Genomic DNA, 15,404 nt, shown 5'->3' with positions numbered 1-15,404 from the left:
TCATGACTGGATTCTACAGAAACAATGTGTTAACACATGACACTGTCACAGGATAGGTGTTGGGTTCATGCGGGTCTGAGGAGAGAAGACTCAGAGATACCTTAAGAATGAATTTAGCCTTTTGTGGCTGCAGGGGCCCAGCCTCTAAGGACTGAAGCCCTTTCCCTTCACCCAGGGCATATTTATCTTTCTCCATATTTACATTTTAGCTAGTTGATTTCCATATGCTCAAAACAATGGGATTGAAGCTTCCAAAACTATAGTGCCAAGTGCAGATTCTCAATTCATCAGGTACCACAGTTTTCCTGAACCAAGTTTTGCGTAGGCTTTGTACCCTTGGAAAACTCTCAGATAAGATTCACATAGGTCAGCAAGAGAAACAAAGGGTATCTGCTAAATAAAAGATGGATCAGGGCTAGGTGCTAGCATTCCGGAGGTAGGCCAGTGGGGATTAGGGTCAGGTATAGCTCAGTGGGAATGCTGCCACAGATCCCTCCTTCCTTTATACAAAAATTGATTAACTTGAATGCAGTCTTACAGGATACACAGCTTTTTTCTAACTATTTGTCTTACAATCGCATGTAAGTAGACTAAAGCACATTTTAAAGCCAATAAAGTTAATATTGCTAGAACAAAAGCAATACTTGCTGTGATTCATAGGGTTGAATAATGCTATTGTATTTGCAGGACCTTCCATAATAGCTATTCCTGCTGTGTCAGGAAACTTTATTTGCAAAAGTTTCTTTTTGTAAATGAAGTCATTTGAGAATAATTAGGGTGACCCATCAAATGCATCTTAGCCTTATCTCAATCATACTTGCTTTCATTAAATCTTAAGGATGTGATACATACAACAAGAAGAGACATTCCAATCACATTTTAATGTTATCTGCTCCTTGAAAATTTCTATCTGATCTCCGAACAATAAAACAGTTGCCTTAACTCAGCTAATTAATTCATTATCTCATTATCAGTTGTATTTTGTTCAGTTCAAAGTTCTGTTGAATGTTTGTGCCAGTCTGTAACGCATTCAGCAGTTTGGATTTCTTTATGGAGCTCCACTCCAGCTGTTGCTGCTGTTCCTGCTGTTGCTACAATGATTCCCATAATAAGTGCAATAGCCAATCCAACTGTTTGATGTGTTCTTTTTAATATTCTCTCAGCAAACTTCTGTTCAGGATCATCACAGGAGAGTCTTATCGTGGACTTGACAGCCTCACAGGAATCCAGATTGCTGGCCTTGTTCTAAGAACATAGAAACTTTCAAATGGTCAAATTTAAGCATGGGTACAAAGGGTACAGCATTCACAGTGATGCCGTGTTGGGCATGAGGCCCAGTGTAACTTTCTGAGCCTAGCTTGATTTGGAGACCTGTGTCTGGCTATAACTTCCACACAGGAAGTGACTCAGCACAGCCTGGCCCAGACCGCCTCTGCCCAGCCACCACTAACGTGGCAGAACATTATTGGCCCTCGTCCCTTGCTCTGCACTGGTCCTGCCTAATACAATTGAACGAGATGCTGCTTTGACAGGCCCCCGGCTCAGTGTGTGTGTTTCTCCTGCTGGCCTGGTGGAGCTGAGTGTTTGATGCAAAGCATTTCACTCAGCCTCAGGGAAAGTCCGGCAGGTCCGGCTCCACTGCTGCCCTTTCTGCCAGAGAACCCGGCAATGCTGTAATTATTAGGGTGCCATTGTACAGGCCCCTTAGGAGTAAGTAAAATAATGGTACACATGCCATAAAGGTATGGCTTTGACTTGGTTTGAAAGACAAAGTATATTTATTATCCTTAATGTTTAATTTTCCTTCAGATGCCTTAAGAGGGTGGAAGGTAATGAGGTGTTCTAGGCACCAGCCCCTTAGAACTCTTTAGGGTCCAGTCAAGACGCTACAGCTGGCAAGGGAACCGACTAAAGAGAATCAGCTCACACACGCCTTCTTTCCTCATGTCTGTTTATTCTTCTGTTATCATTCCTTTATCTCACACCATACACAGTTCTCAGGCAAAACTATAGATCTTTTATTTTTCATGGATTTAGGAACTGATCCAAGCTCACAGAGAGCAGTAGCTTGGCAGCTTCTTGTATGGCTCGGGGAACTGTGGCTGTGAGACTCCCTGACAGCTGCTTGGAGGATCAGTTAAGGAGGGAACTTTAAATAGAATCTAAGAGGAAAGAAGGGGGTTTTGTGTGTTGAACTACATTTCTAAGCACGGTTAGGTGATATGTTAAAAGTTTATAGTTGATAAATGTGAAGGGGGGAAGTACACATGGTGCCTTCTCCTGGCTGGCTCACCAGAACTGCCCTGAAAACGCGCCAGCGTGGACTATGGAAGGATGCCTGTGGCATTTGGTCTGCCTTAGCGTATTTGCCTAATGGTTAGCAGGCTAGGAAAAGGGAGCAGGGCCTCTCAGATCTAAGAATTACATTTACACCTAAGCCGTAGGAGGGGGCCTGTTAGTAACATAGTACAAAATCTGGAGCTGGAGTCTTCCCAGCCTCCTGGGCTAGACTGTGGTTTGTTCCCATGGCATCTGTGGAAAAGAATTGCCTTTGGACTTTGAAAATGTTTAATCGCTTGTTTCTGTTTACTTACCTGGTTAAGATCCAATTAATCTTCTAAGTTAAGATCTTATATTGATAAACTGAGATGAAAAATAGAGTGTTAGTAGCCTGTTTAGGGTTATAACAGTGTTAATTGGAGTAACACTTCCCATATCTGTAGAGGGTGAATCCAGGATACGCTTGCTTCCTATCTCGCTGAGGGCTGGGCTCTGTGGCCTCTATCAAGAAGGCATTTTCCAATTTCCATGAGTTAGTCTGAATTGAATTGCCAAATTGTAGGAAGAGATTTGACATTCCAACTGCATGCCATTGGATAGGTTCATTAACAGAAGCACTGATTTCTACAGTTCCATTCAAACTATTTCCATCTTAACTTTGAGTGAGAATATTTTCCTTGAGGGGAGCCACGACTCCAATTCATGGCATCTCTTTGGGAGATACTAATTAGCACTCAAGGTCTCTCACTCTGGCATTGTTGCTAACGCACCCACTCAGATTCTCTGTTGGTTACCCACATCTCACAGAACAGTAGATTAACGGAGCTAGTAGCATTAATCTCGTGTCCTTTAAAACCAGATGCTTGAAGCATATACAACTTTTTAAGATAATCTTGGGTAGTTTTGTCTATGGGTAGCCATACTTGAGAGGGTATATTTAAGCATTGAATTCTATTTCCCATGCAAATAGGAATTCCTCGTACTCCCGCAGTGTGATTGTCAGTCATTCTACCCCCTTAATTGGCTGAGCAGGACCTCAGTTGTCATAAGAACCAGGTAACCATGAAGATTCATTAACCACTACAGGAATATCCACATCTCCTCTACTTACTGCTCAGTTAATTGGAGAATTGGGGATAAAACTCAATAATTATGATCCATCCCCTTTACCTGTACTGTTACCATGGAAAGCATGCCAAGATATTTCTTATAACTTAGCAGTTGGTAGAATTTACAGACTTGTGAGTCATGGGAAGTACCACCTCTCCTTTGTCACACAAATTCTTAAGCTGTCCTCAGGTGGGAGGAATAGTTGTTTGTTGCAGAGGTCTCCTGTGTCTTGACTTTGGTGGAGGTGTCTTTGCATCTGCAGCATCCGGGAGATGTCTCTTGCTCATGTGGGATTCTTATCAATTTTGATGGGATCCACAATTTATTATCTCCTGTGTGAACATCAGCATAGCCCCAGCCCCATCATGACACTCGCCCTTTCTCCAAGCAGATGTCACAGCATTCTTGTAGTGTGCAGGTTGATTTAAATCAGCAGTGCTTTTCTGTGCTCCCGTGTCTGCTGCTGTTGTCTTTGTTTCATCAACATTTAGCAGATTTAAGGTTAATAAGGCATTTGTCTCTGGGGGGGATCCTCATATCCTCCTTCTGCTTAGCAGGCATTTCTTTCAGGTGCGGTTAGATCTCTCAATAATTGATTGTCCTGTAGGAGTGTATGGCATCCCTGTAACATGTTTTATGTTGTAATGTGCAAAAAATGGTTGCATTTTACTGGAAACATAAGCTGGGCCATTATCAGTCTTAATTTGTGCTGGTGTGCCCATTACAGCCACTGTTTCTAATAAATGTATAATTATAGAATCCACCATTTTGTTATCTTTTTGCCAGGTAATAGAAACTTTTCTTTAAGCCCTACTATTAACATGGTGTGTGTTATGAAAGTCTAAGGCTTCTAACACATTTCCTATTAACAATTGATCAGTTTCTGTATTTCCTTCTGCTAATGGCCCGGGACATCCAATATGGGATTGAATATGGGATATCAAGTGGGCACGTTCTTTCTCGGATTGTCTGTTGTAGTTGTACAATAATAAAGTTAATTTTGAATTAGCAGGAATGTTTGCCTTGCAAAATTTGAAACAAATTAGTTAATTCTTGACTAGACAATCCATTTGTTGGCTGCAATCAGTTAATTCCACCCAATAATTTTTGGAAATCATTAAGAGTATGCAGTCAATCTCTCCTAATCTGTACTTTTTTTTCCTCTTTTTTCTTTTTTTTTTTTTTTTTTGTTTTTCGAGACAGGGTTTCTCTGCAACTTTTTTAGAGCCTGTCCTGGAACTAGCTCTTGTAGACCAGGCTGGCCTCGAACTCACAGAGGTCTGCCTGCCTCTGCCTCCCGAGTGCTGGGATTAAAGGTGTGCGCCACCACCGTCCGGCTTAATCTGTACTTTTTGCAGTTGAATTCTCTGTTTACTTACTTAATAGCCTAAATAGCTAAGAGAATATCCTCGTCTTATTTTTTCAGGAGACATTTGTAGTCCCCAACAGGGTAAATTTTCTGGATTACATTGAACATTCTTTCTAAGGTATCTATGTCAGGAGAAGCAGCCAATAAAACATCATCCATATAATGATAAATAATAGACCGAGGAAATTATTTACATACTGCTTCCAGTGGTTGATTTACAAAATATTGACACAAAACTGGGCTATTTAGCATTCCCTTTGAGAGGACATCCCAGTGATATCTTCTTACTGGTTGAGCTTTATTATAAATAGGAGTTGTATAAACAAAATTTTCCCTATCCTGTTCTTGTAAAGGGATTGTAAAAAAAGCCATCTTGTAAATCAGTAACTATAATAGGCCAACCTAAGGCAATAAAGAAGGTAAAGGAATCCCAGGATGTAAGGATCTCATAGGTTAAATTACCTTATCAATTGCTCTTAGATCGGTCAACATTCTCCATTTTGCAGATTTTCTTTTTTCCTTTTTTTTCTTTTTTTACAAATATAGGACAATTCCAAGGGCTAGTAATTTCTTTGATGTGCTTAGCATCTAACTCTTCTTTCACGAGTTCGTCAAGTACCTGCAATTTTTCTTTAGTTAAGGGCCTCTGCTCTTCCCATACAGGCTTCTTAGTTAGCCACTTTAAACTCAGAGCAGGTGGGCTATCAGAAGTGGCCCCTACTCCAAATTTGGATAGCCAGTTCTTGTGCTATCTTTCCTTTCTACAATCTGCATAGCCTGTGACCTTCCTTTATAATTCTTTCCAATGTTCTTTCCAGGAATATATCCCAATTTAGACATCAGTTTATGAGCTGTTTCTGAAATTGTGGGAATATTAATTTGAGCTCTCCATTGTTGTAACAAATCTCTCCCCTATATATTCATGGCTATATCAGTCATATAAGGTTTCAACATTCCTACTTGTCCCTCAGTCCCTATACATTTAATTCACTCTACAAGAAGTCTCCATTTATTTGTAGGCAGTGGAACCTTATCTCAATTAAACTGGAATATACAGGCCAGTTGGGATCCCAGGATTCTTGTGAAATTATAGATATCTCACCACCAGAATCTAATAATCCTTCAATCTTGATTCCATTTAATTTGTGCCTTTCATCATTGATGACTATTTGCCAGAATACCCTTTTTTCCCAGTATTTCTAAAACTTCCTGTCCTTATTCACTGAAGCAGCTTTGCCTTTTAAATATGGGAGTAATAACAATTGAGCAATTCTATTACCAGCTTCTATTAGCATATTCCTTTTTACATATGCTATAACTTTAATTTCTCTTTGGGAATCTTCATCTGTAGTTCCTGGGTGTACAATAAATCCTCGAGCGATTAGACTGCTTCTATCAAAAATTATTTCTACTGTTTATTGTGGGAAGGGAATCATACATCCCAGTGGCTATCTTATAACAAGGGATTTGTGAGGATGAAGTTAAAGTTCTGCCCACCGCCAATTCTAAAATTCTACTCCCTAAAGTAGCATGTATTAGATCTCCAGTGTTCTCCTGGTGGCTCTGTTGGTGAGCCATATCATTGCTGACAGGAAATTGGTAGCTTGTGTTGTTTGTTACTGGGCCCCAAGGTAGGCTCCTCAACCGTTTTCCCCAAAGGTAAAGGATTGCCTCCTATCTCTCTTTGAACTACATTAGTTGATCCAATGTTTAACTTTCCCACATCTCTTACAAATTCCTGGGGGTTGAGGCTTTCTATTTGGATTATCCTCTAAAGAGGTATCCTTTTTAGTAACAGAATGATAGCAATCTTTTCTTAACTGTCCCAATTTCCCACAGTTAAAACATCTTGTATTCTGGGATTTAAGGCCTTTAGCTATAGAGTGTTCCAACTACATCAGTGTTATAGTCTGTGGATCCAGTGTCAGCAGTAGCTTTAACCCATTCCTCTGAAGGAGCTCCCCGAGTCTTCAAGGGTCATTTGGCCTTTTGGCATTCTACAGTAGCATTCTCAAAATCCAAAGGGTCAATTAGAACCTTTCTGACATCTGGATCAGCTATTGCTCTATGTAATGCTTAAGTTAATCTTTACTGAAAGTCAGTGTAAACTCCTTGTGTACTTTGTGTGATTTTTGTGAAGGAGACAGATCCTTTTGTGATGGATCCCTGGCTCCTCAACCTTATCCCAGGCACTTGAAAGACTAGATGATACTTCTCCATAGTAGCATCATCAAACTGCTTTTGTGTTTGCAGATTGGCATACCGGCCTCTCCTAATAATCGGTCCTTCGCTATATTCATTTCTATGTTCTGAATTACCCTGTTCCATGGCTGCTGCACCCTCTGAGAACTAGCTTCTAGTATAACTGCCATTAGGTCCTTCCAGTCGAGTGGAATAAGTATTCTGAGTAGCCCAGTTGTTTAAAACCTGTCTTACATAGAGCAAATGCATCCCATATGCTCACTGCTGCTTTTAACCTTTTCAGATCTTTCACGCCTCTGTGTCTCCAGTCAGTCTGAACATAGCCTTGAGACTGTTGATCATTTGCAGGAACGTGCTGGAGGTGTCCTTATGACCGTGGGCAACCAGCCCTCAAGTTCCCTCCTAAGGTGGAGCTGTTGGTCTATAATTGAACATTTTCCTTTCTCTTAGTGGGAAAATTTTCCTTTTAATTCTTTCTCCTTCCTTTTCTTTTCTACTGGGAAGATTTCCTATTTTCATCTCCTTGCTTTCCCTTTTCTTTACTGGAAAGTTTCCTTTTTTGTCTCTGGAACTCTTGTATTTTTTAAACATGCAGTTAACCATTCAGCCTTTCTGATTTCTAAGTTTGTTTCATCTGATGAAGAAGGAAGTCACCTCCAGTATGCTGACTTTCCTCACTTCTGCTGTCCTCTGAAACAGCTTTCCTAGCAACCTGTGAAGGAACATTCTCTGCTAACTGATTGTCTTACCCTTTTTCTGTTCTACTTCAGATACAACTTTAAGTGCCTCCTCACTCGGCAATGGCTCTAGAGCATTTGATATTAAGTTACACAAAGACCAATTTTTTTAATGGTATTAGCTCTCCTTTCTTATGAGCCCTCCTTAAGTCTCTATAACTTGCTTCCATATCTTTAGTTTCAGTTGAACTTGAGGAGTTGCCTAAAATCAATGGCAATGCCATTTAATTAATACAAAAAGCTCTGTAAGTTTTTTCCTTCACTTTCACTCCGTCTTCTTAGAACAGACATTTTAATAACTGCATGTATTGTTGCTCCAGTGATGGGAAGTTTCCCATGACCCTGCCAGTCCTGGAGTCTGTACCCTGAGGGCACTTCTTCCAGTTCTTAAGATAGCCAACTTCTCTGTCCTTCACAGGTCCTTTGTCCTTCTTCATGCCTCCTGTTGAGCACCAGATGTTGCAGCACAGTGTTGGGTGAACTCTGGTCTGTGGAAAAAAGACCCAGAGACACCTTAAGAATGAATTTAGCCTTTCCTGGCTGCAGGGGGATTTTACCTAATATTCTAAAAAATGAAGCACTTTTCCCTTCACCAAGGTCATTTTTATTTTTCTCTATATTTACACTTTAGCCAGTTGATTTCCATATGCTCAAAACAACAGGAATGAAGCCTCCAAAAATACAATGCCAAGTGCAAATTCTCAATTCATCAGGTACCACAGTTTTCCAGGTTTCCTGAACTGAGTTATGCTTAGACTTTCTATCCTTGAGAAACTCTCACAAGATTCACATAGGGTGACAAGAGAAGCAAAGGTTATCTGCTAAATCAAAGATGGATTAGGGTTAGGTGCCAACACTTTGGAGCCAGACCAGGTGTATCCCACCGGGAATGCTGCCACATGACAGTATTTTAATAGCTCCACCAGATCCATTTTGTAGAACTGTCCATCCCTTTAATTTTGCACCTTTGTATCATATAGGCATATACATTGATAAGGGGATCATTGTCTGCAAGACATATTCTAAGCAAATAGTCCATAGTAAATCTAGTGCTACTCATATAGAGACTTTCCATGGTTTAGTGAGGGAAGGTCACTTTATGAATATCAAGAAGGGTGTTGTGGTGGAGAAACCTTAATCCCTATACCACATCTTTATGGGGAGCAAAAGTTAAACTGTGTGAATGCAATGTGAAAATCTTTTGTTTGTTATTCTCCCCTTAATAGATATCTCATCTGTCCCTCTGGATACAAACCATTTGAACATAAGAGATACGGAAAGAAGCAATGTACCTCTCTGTCTCCTACAACACTTAGAAGATATGTAGTAGTCCCCACTATGAGCAGATTTGGTGAATGTGATACAAATTTACAGTTAATTGGTTTTCCAACTACACTGGGAATACAACAAACTCACACTGTAGAAAAGTCTTACGAATACAAGGAGTGTGAGAATTCTTCTGTCTGCTTTAGTTCACTTTGCACTTGTCGTGTGACTCACAGTGTAGAAAAATGTTATGCATGCAGCCAGTGTGGTAAACTTGAGAGTTCTTCCAGTTCTGTTGAAAAATGTGATAAAGCTCATATGAGAAATGTAAGTGATAAATGTGCAATATCTACTAAAGGCTTTAACCTTCACAGGTATCTTCAAACACACAAAGGAACCCATAATGAAGAAGATCTCTGTGAATATAATCAGCATGATAAAGACTTTAGATCTGATTCCTCTTTACAGTTACACCAAAGAACTCATATGGAAGTAGAGCCCTATAAATACAATCAATGTGGAAAAGACTTTGCACATCACAGTTGCTTTCAAGTACATCGAACTCATACTAATGAGCAATCATGTAAATGTAATCAGTGTGGTAAAGTCATGGCAAGTCACCATAATCTTAAAATACATGAAAGAATCCATCCTCAAGAGAAACCCTATATATGTGTTCAATGTGGTAAAGCCTTTGTAAGTCGCCATAATCTTAAAATACATGGAAGAATTCATACTGGAGAGAAACCCTATGTATGTGTTCAATGTGGTAAAGCCTTTGTACATTTAACTAGTCTTCGAAATCATGAAAAAACTCATACTGGGGAGAAACCTTTTGAATGTAATCAATGTGGTAAAGCTTTTACCTGTCGTAGTAATCTTCAAATACATGAAAGTACGCATACAGGAGTCAGACCCTATGAATGTAGTCAATGTGGCAAAGCCTTTGCGCACATCATTTATCTTCAAAGGCATGAAAGAAGTCATAGTGGAGACAAACCGTATGAATGTAATCAATGTGATAAAGCCTTTGTATGTTTAACTAGCCTTCGAAAACATTATAAAAACCATACTGGAGAGAAACCCTATGAATGCAGTCAGTGTGGTAAAGCCTTTGCAAGTCACAGTAATCTTCAAGCACATGAAAGAATTCATACTGCAGATAAACCCTATGTATGTAATCAATGTGGTAAAGCCTTTTTAAGTCGCCGTAATCTTCAAATACATGAAAGAATTCATACTGGAGAAAAGCCCTATATATGTGATCAATGTGGCAAAGCCTTTGCACATTTCACCAGTCTGAGAAATCATGAAAAAATTCATACTGGAGAGAAACCCTATATATGTAATCAGTGTGGTAAAGCCTTTGCATGTCGTAGTAATCTTCAAGTACATGAAAGTACGCATACAGGAGTCAGACCCTATGAATGCAGTCAATGTGGCAAAGCCTTTGCGCACATCATTTATCTTCAAAGGCATGAAAGAAGTCATAGTGGCGATAAACCATTTGAGTGTAATCAATGTGGGAAAAGCTTTACACAGTTCTGTCGTCTTCAGAAACATTTCAGAATTCATACTGGAGAGAAACCCTATGAATGTAGTCAATGTGGTAAAGCCTTCGCAAGTCGAAGTAATCTTCAAACACATGAAAGAACTCATACTGGAGACAAGCCCTTTGTATGTAGTCAGTGTGGTAAAGCCTTTTCCAGTCGTCGTAATCTTCAAACACATGAAAGGAGTCATACTGGAGAAAAACCCTATGTATGTGATCAGTGTGGCAAAACCTTTGTAAGTCGCAGTAATCTTAAAATTCATGAAAGTAGTCATACAGGAGTAAAACCGTATGGATGTAATCTATGTGGTAAAGCCTTTGCACATATCATTTATCTTCAAAGGCATGAAAGAAGTCATAGTGGAGATAAACGTATGAATGTAATCAGTGTGGTAAAGCCTTTACCCGTCACCGAAACCTTCAAACACATGAAAGGAGTCATACTGAAAAAGCCCCTGTGAATGTAACTGATGCACTAAAACTTTGCAGGTCAGTGTAGTCCTCAACACATCAAAGAATAGTGAAGAAAGCCAAAGAAATGACAATGTGATAATGCCTCTTCATGGTACAGTCTTCTTCAAAGGCGTGAAAGAGTTACTGTCTGGAGAGAAGCATTATGAATCTAGTAAATTCAGTAAAACTTTGTACACCACACATTATTCCCACTGAGCCGTCTCACTGATGCTCAAATAGGAGTAGTAGAACCTTTCCATCGGTCAAATATTGTCTTCTTTTGAAATTATAAACAAATTGTCACCCAAGAAGAGAGGAGCACAGAATATTTTGAATAATACAACCTATTTGCAAATGACAATGGTATTTATCCTGCCATCCCTTTTAAAAAATTTTGTTAGTTTATTCTAAGCACTAAATGCTTTTTCCTAACACTTTCTCAGAAACATGAATGGCAGAGAATTGTCTCAGTGGGTAAAAGTGGTTGCTACTAAACCCGAATACCTGAGTTCAGTCTCTGGGATACACACATCACTCATATCAGTTTTTCTCTGATTACTACACTTGGGCTGTGTCATATGCACACCACACACCCACACACATGGATATTTTTGTAACTAAAATGATGCTCGCTTGTTTAATGCACCTGCTCCCAAACTTGACTACCTCAGTTTGTTCTCTAGTACTGACATAGAAGAAATAAAGAATACTCACCTGTAAGATGTCCTCTGCCTGCTAAATGCACAGCATGGCACAGGGGTTTACAAACTTAAGAATATCTAAAGAGGTGAAATTAACAAAGCAAATAGCCAAAATATTGAGAACACAGGAAATGATTACCCATTGAAATGAATACATTGTAGGATTCTGTCACATCACTGTTCAACAAAAATGAGAGTTATTGTTTAAATCTCCCATTATTTGTCTCTGATTCAAAGATAGGTCATTTTATAAACATATCTCAACTGGTAATAGTGGTTTATTTTGGAGATAGGCAAATGGATCTTTCTGAATTTGAGGCTATTATGGTTTTACATAGTGAGTTCCAGGATCCTCCTGGCTATCTAGAGAGATTCTGTCTCAACCAAAAAGAACATTTAGGTAACTATAGCATATATCATAGTATGGAATTTTTCCTAGCTTAATCTGGACTCATCTCTAATCAGCTAAACCATTGTGTTCACTCACGTCAAGAGAACTGTGTTAATGGCAATAAGAAGAAATGTGCAGAGCCCATTCACAGAGGGAAAGGAATCTGTTCAATCCTTTGTAGACCATGTAGCAGGAATTTTCATCACCTCCAAGTGAGAGAAGATAGAAGGAGTCACGGGGCATCTTCATCTTCCGAATTATAATGACATATTTGGATAATAGACTGTTGTCTCAGTACTTGTGCTATAGGGTACCCAATTTTGATTCCTAGTGCCCTCATCAGATGGCTCAGAACTACCTGTATTACAGCTCCAGGAAATCTGATGCATTCTTCTGTCTTCTTTTTGTATGAGATATGCAAATGGTGTAAAGACATATTTTTAATATAATTTTTCAAGTGTAAAAATAAAAACTTAAAGCCCTTTTAAAATATGGAGCCGTGTGTGTTTATACATACATACATATATATATATAGTGTTTAAATATATCATAAAAGATACTACGTATTGTTAAAAGGGCTTTCTTTATGTATGTTTTTTTACAAATTTAAATAAAAATTGTTTAACTTAAGTATGTTGTCAGAACATGGTCCTATAATGATATCAGGTGAGGTGATTTCTGGATCCTTGTGAGAACACTCACAAGAATACAAAAAAGAGTCTTGTGACCTCAGTTTCTTCAAAACAGAATTGTTCTTGGAATTTTTTTTTATGCTCTTCCTAGGTGTAGCAGATAAGAGTGAGTTTACTTCAGATTACTCATTATTGCTTGCTGCTGTTATTCAATTAAATGTTTAAACTATCTTTTCTATGCCTAATGGAAGAATGTTTTCCATGTCTGGCTTGTCCTTGTATACAGCTTGAAGTCGTGAGACCTTATATGACTGTCTTAATTACTGCGTATAAAGTGTGTTGGGCCCTGAATAAAGTTGTTTGTTGTGAGAGACTTTAGTCTGCCTCATTTATTTGCTCCATTCTTCAATATCCCCTCTAGAACAATGGTGAGTAGAGACTGAGCAAGAACCAGACATCAGGTACAAAAGGCGAGTGTGGGCCCTCGCAGAAGGAGGTAAGGGACAATAATGGGGCAGACACCAAGAAAGGCTTTGACTTCGTCAAGTTCATCGTTTTTTTTCTTAAAGGGGAAACACAAGCATTAAAACCTCAACTATTCAACTGTCCGCAGGTTGCTTACCAGAAGAAGAAATTTTAGATGATGTATGGGACAGAATCAAAAATAATATTGAAAGGAACATGAACTAGGTGAAAGGCCTTCTTTCAGGCTTCTGTTATTCAACAGGGATGATATCCTCTTAGTCATCTCCAAAGAGGAAGAGCTACAACCCATCTATGACATGACTCAGGACATAGTATGTAAAAATGGGCTAATTATTACACTAAAAAGATACAAAGATCAGATACTGTGCAACATTTGGGACAACTGGTTACTAGAGCAACTTTTACGCCACAAAAAATATCCATACACAAAACAATTTAAAGAGACAGTTAACTTTCAGAAGTTATTAGGAGGTATTTATTTGGATACATTCCACTTTAGGAATGCCAAATTATGCACTAACCATACTATTTAAAAACTTTAGAAGGTTTCCTTGTACAGTTTTTGAATATTATCTCATGAGGCAAGAAAACAACTATAACTATTTGAAACCAGACTAGAAGAGGTATTTGTGTATTATGAAGATACTTTGCTGCCTTTAAACTTATTTTCCTCAGTAACTTATCCTCTATAGGTATTATAGTACCAGAGGATGGATAGTTTACACCACAATGGTCTCAAAATACTAAGCGCTTTCCTTACTCTTCTTGCTGTATTATATTAACCCCTAAAATCAGTGTTTAAGAGTGTAATACAAGTCTATAGATTTTCAGATTTTATTTGTAAATTATCATGGAAGGGTAAAAATTATTATTCATTTGGCCAGCAATTAGATTTTTTTAATGAACTGAATTTGTGATTACAAAAATTGCTAACCTCTCATTCCACAGGCAGATACTTTATTGATGTCTTATCTAGTGGTATAGGAGGAATTCAGTCCTGATAACTCATCAATTTATTAATATTCCACATTCCTGTGTTTAATGGATGCAAGTGGTGTTTTGATTCATCTGTTATGATTAATTCATTAGCCCTTAAATATCATTTCGGATTCTGCTTATGTAGTTGGGTTGTTCCCAGCAATAGAACCTGCTTCAGTTTTGTCTTCACATCCTGCTATGCTCCCATCACTACAGAAACTACATCAGGTTCAAAATCTTCACACATCCTTTGTTTATTATTCATACTCATGCACATTTTAACCTCCATGTCTTTATTGCAGAAATAAAAAAAGCAAGCTTATGCATGAACCTGCCTGATTTTCACTTCTCCATAACAGAAACATCAACACTGCACACTGAGACTAATTGGCTTCATGTACAGTACCATACCCTGCTGAAACAAGTGAGACGGTTTGTACAGGAACACCCTATTTGTGCCCTCCTAGACTGCCGTGGCCATGTGGCTGAAGGTATTCCCAGAGTTAAAAATACTAATGAATCATGAAAAATGAATGTCATCCACTTTGTTCTTGTCCCTCACATGCCAAATTTGCATACAGTGATACTTATTCCAGAATTCTTTGGGCTATTCTTCAACCCTCAGAGAATGCTTCTGCATTTTGCTTTTCTACAATCTTTTGCTGTTGTGTGAGTCCCTACTTCTATGAAATCTAATTGTGGACCAGCCTATGTACATAAATCAAAGAATTTCTGTAAGGAATGGAATGTTAATCATATTACAGGCATTCTTTATAATCCTCAAGGCCAGTTTACAATGGAAATAGCATATAGAACATGAAAATTATTGTAAATGAAAAGGGGGGTTGGGTGGTGGTGGTGTATAGTGGGAGGAGGCCACTTGTTGCTTCCTGGCTGCTTAACCCAGAAATAACCAAACAGAAACTGTATTAATTAAATCACTGCTTGGCCCATTAGCTCTAGCTTCTTATTGGCTAACTCTTACATATTAATTTAACCCATTTTTACTAATCTGTGTGTGGCCACGTGGCTGTGGCTTACTGGCTAAAGTTCTGGTGTCTGTCTCCAGGAACTACATGGTGTCTCTTTGACCCTGCCTCCTTTCTCCCAGCATTCACTTTAGTTTTCCTTGCCTACCTCTGTTCTTTTGCCCTACCACAGGACAAGACTTTTTTTATTCATTAACCAATAAAAGCATCACATAGACAGAGGGACCTCCCACACCAGTGGTGCTTGCCTTTAATCCC

General features: G+C 38.8%; 1 pseudogene; it reads left to right on the top strand.

The window, feature by feature from the left end:
• The first annotated feature begins 1,267 nt into the window (after positions 1-1,267).
• Positions 1,268-13,071, top strand: LOC121677260 (annotated as a pseudogene).
• Positions 13,072-15,404: the final 2,333 nt, after the last annotated feature.

The sequence above is a fragment of the Arvicola amphibius genome, chromosome 1 (genome assembly GCF_903992535.2).
Source record: "Arvicola amphibius chromosome 1, mArvAmp1.2, whole genome shotgun sequence".
NCBI classification, from domain to species: Eukaryota; Metazoa; Chordata; class Mammalia; order Rodentia; family Cricetidae; genus Arvicola; species Arvicola amphibius.
The sequence above is the reverse complement of the archived record's forward strand: the minus strand, read 5'-3'. Positions and strand labels throughout refer to the sequence as shown.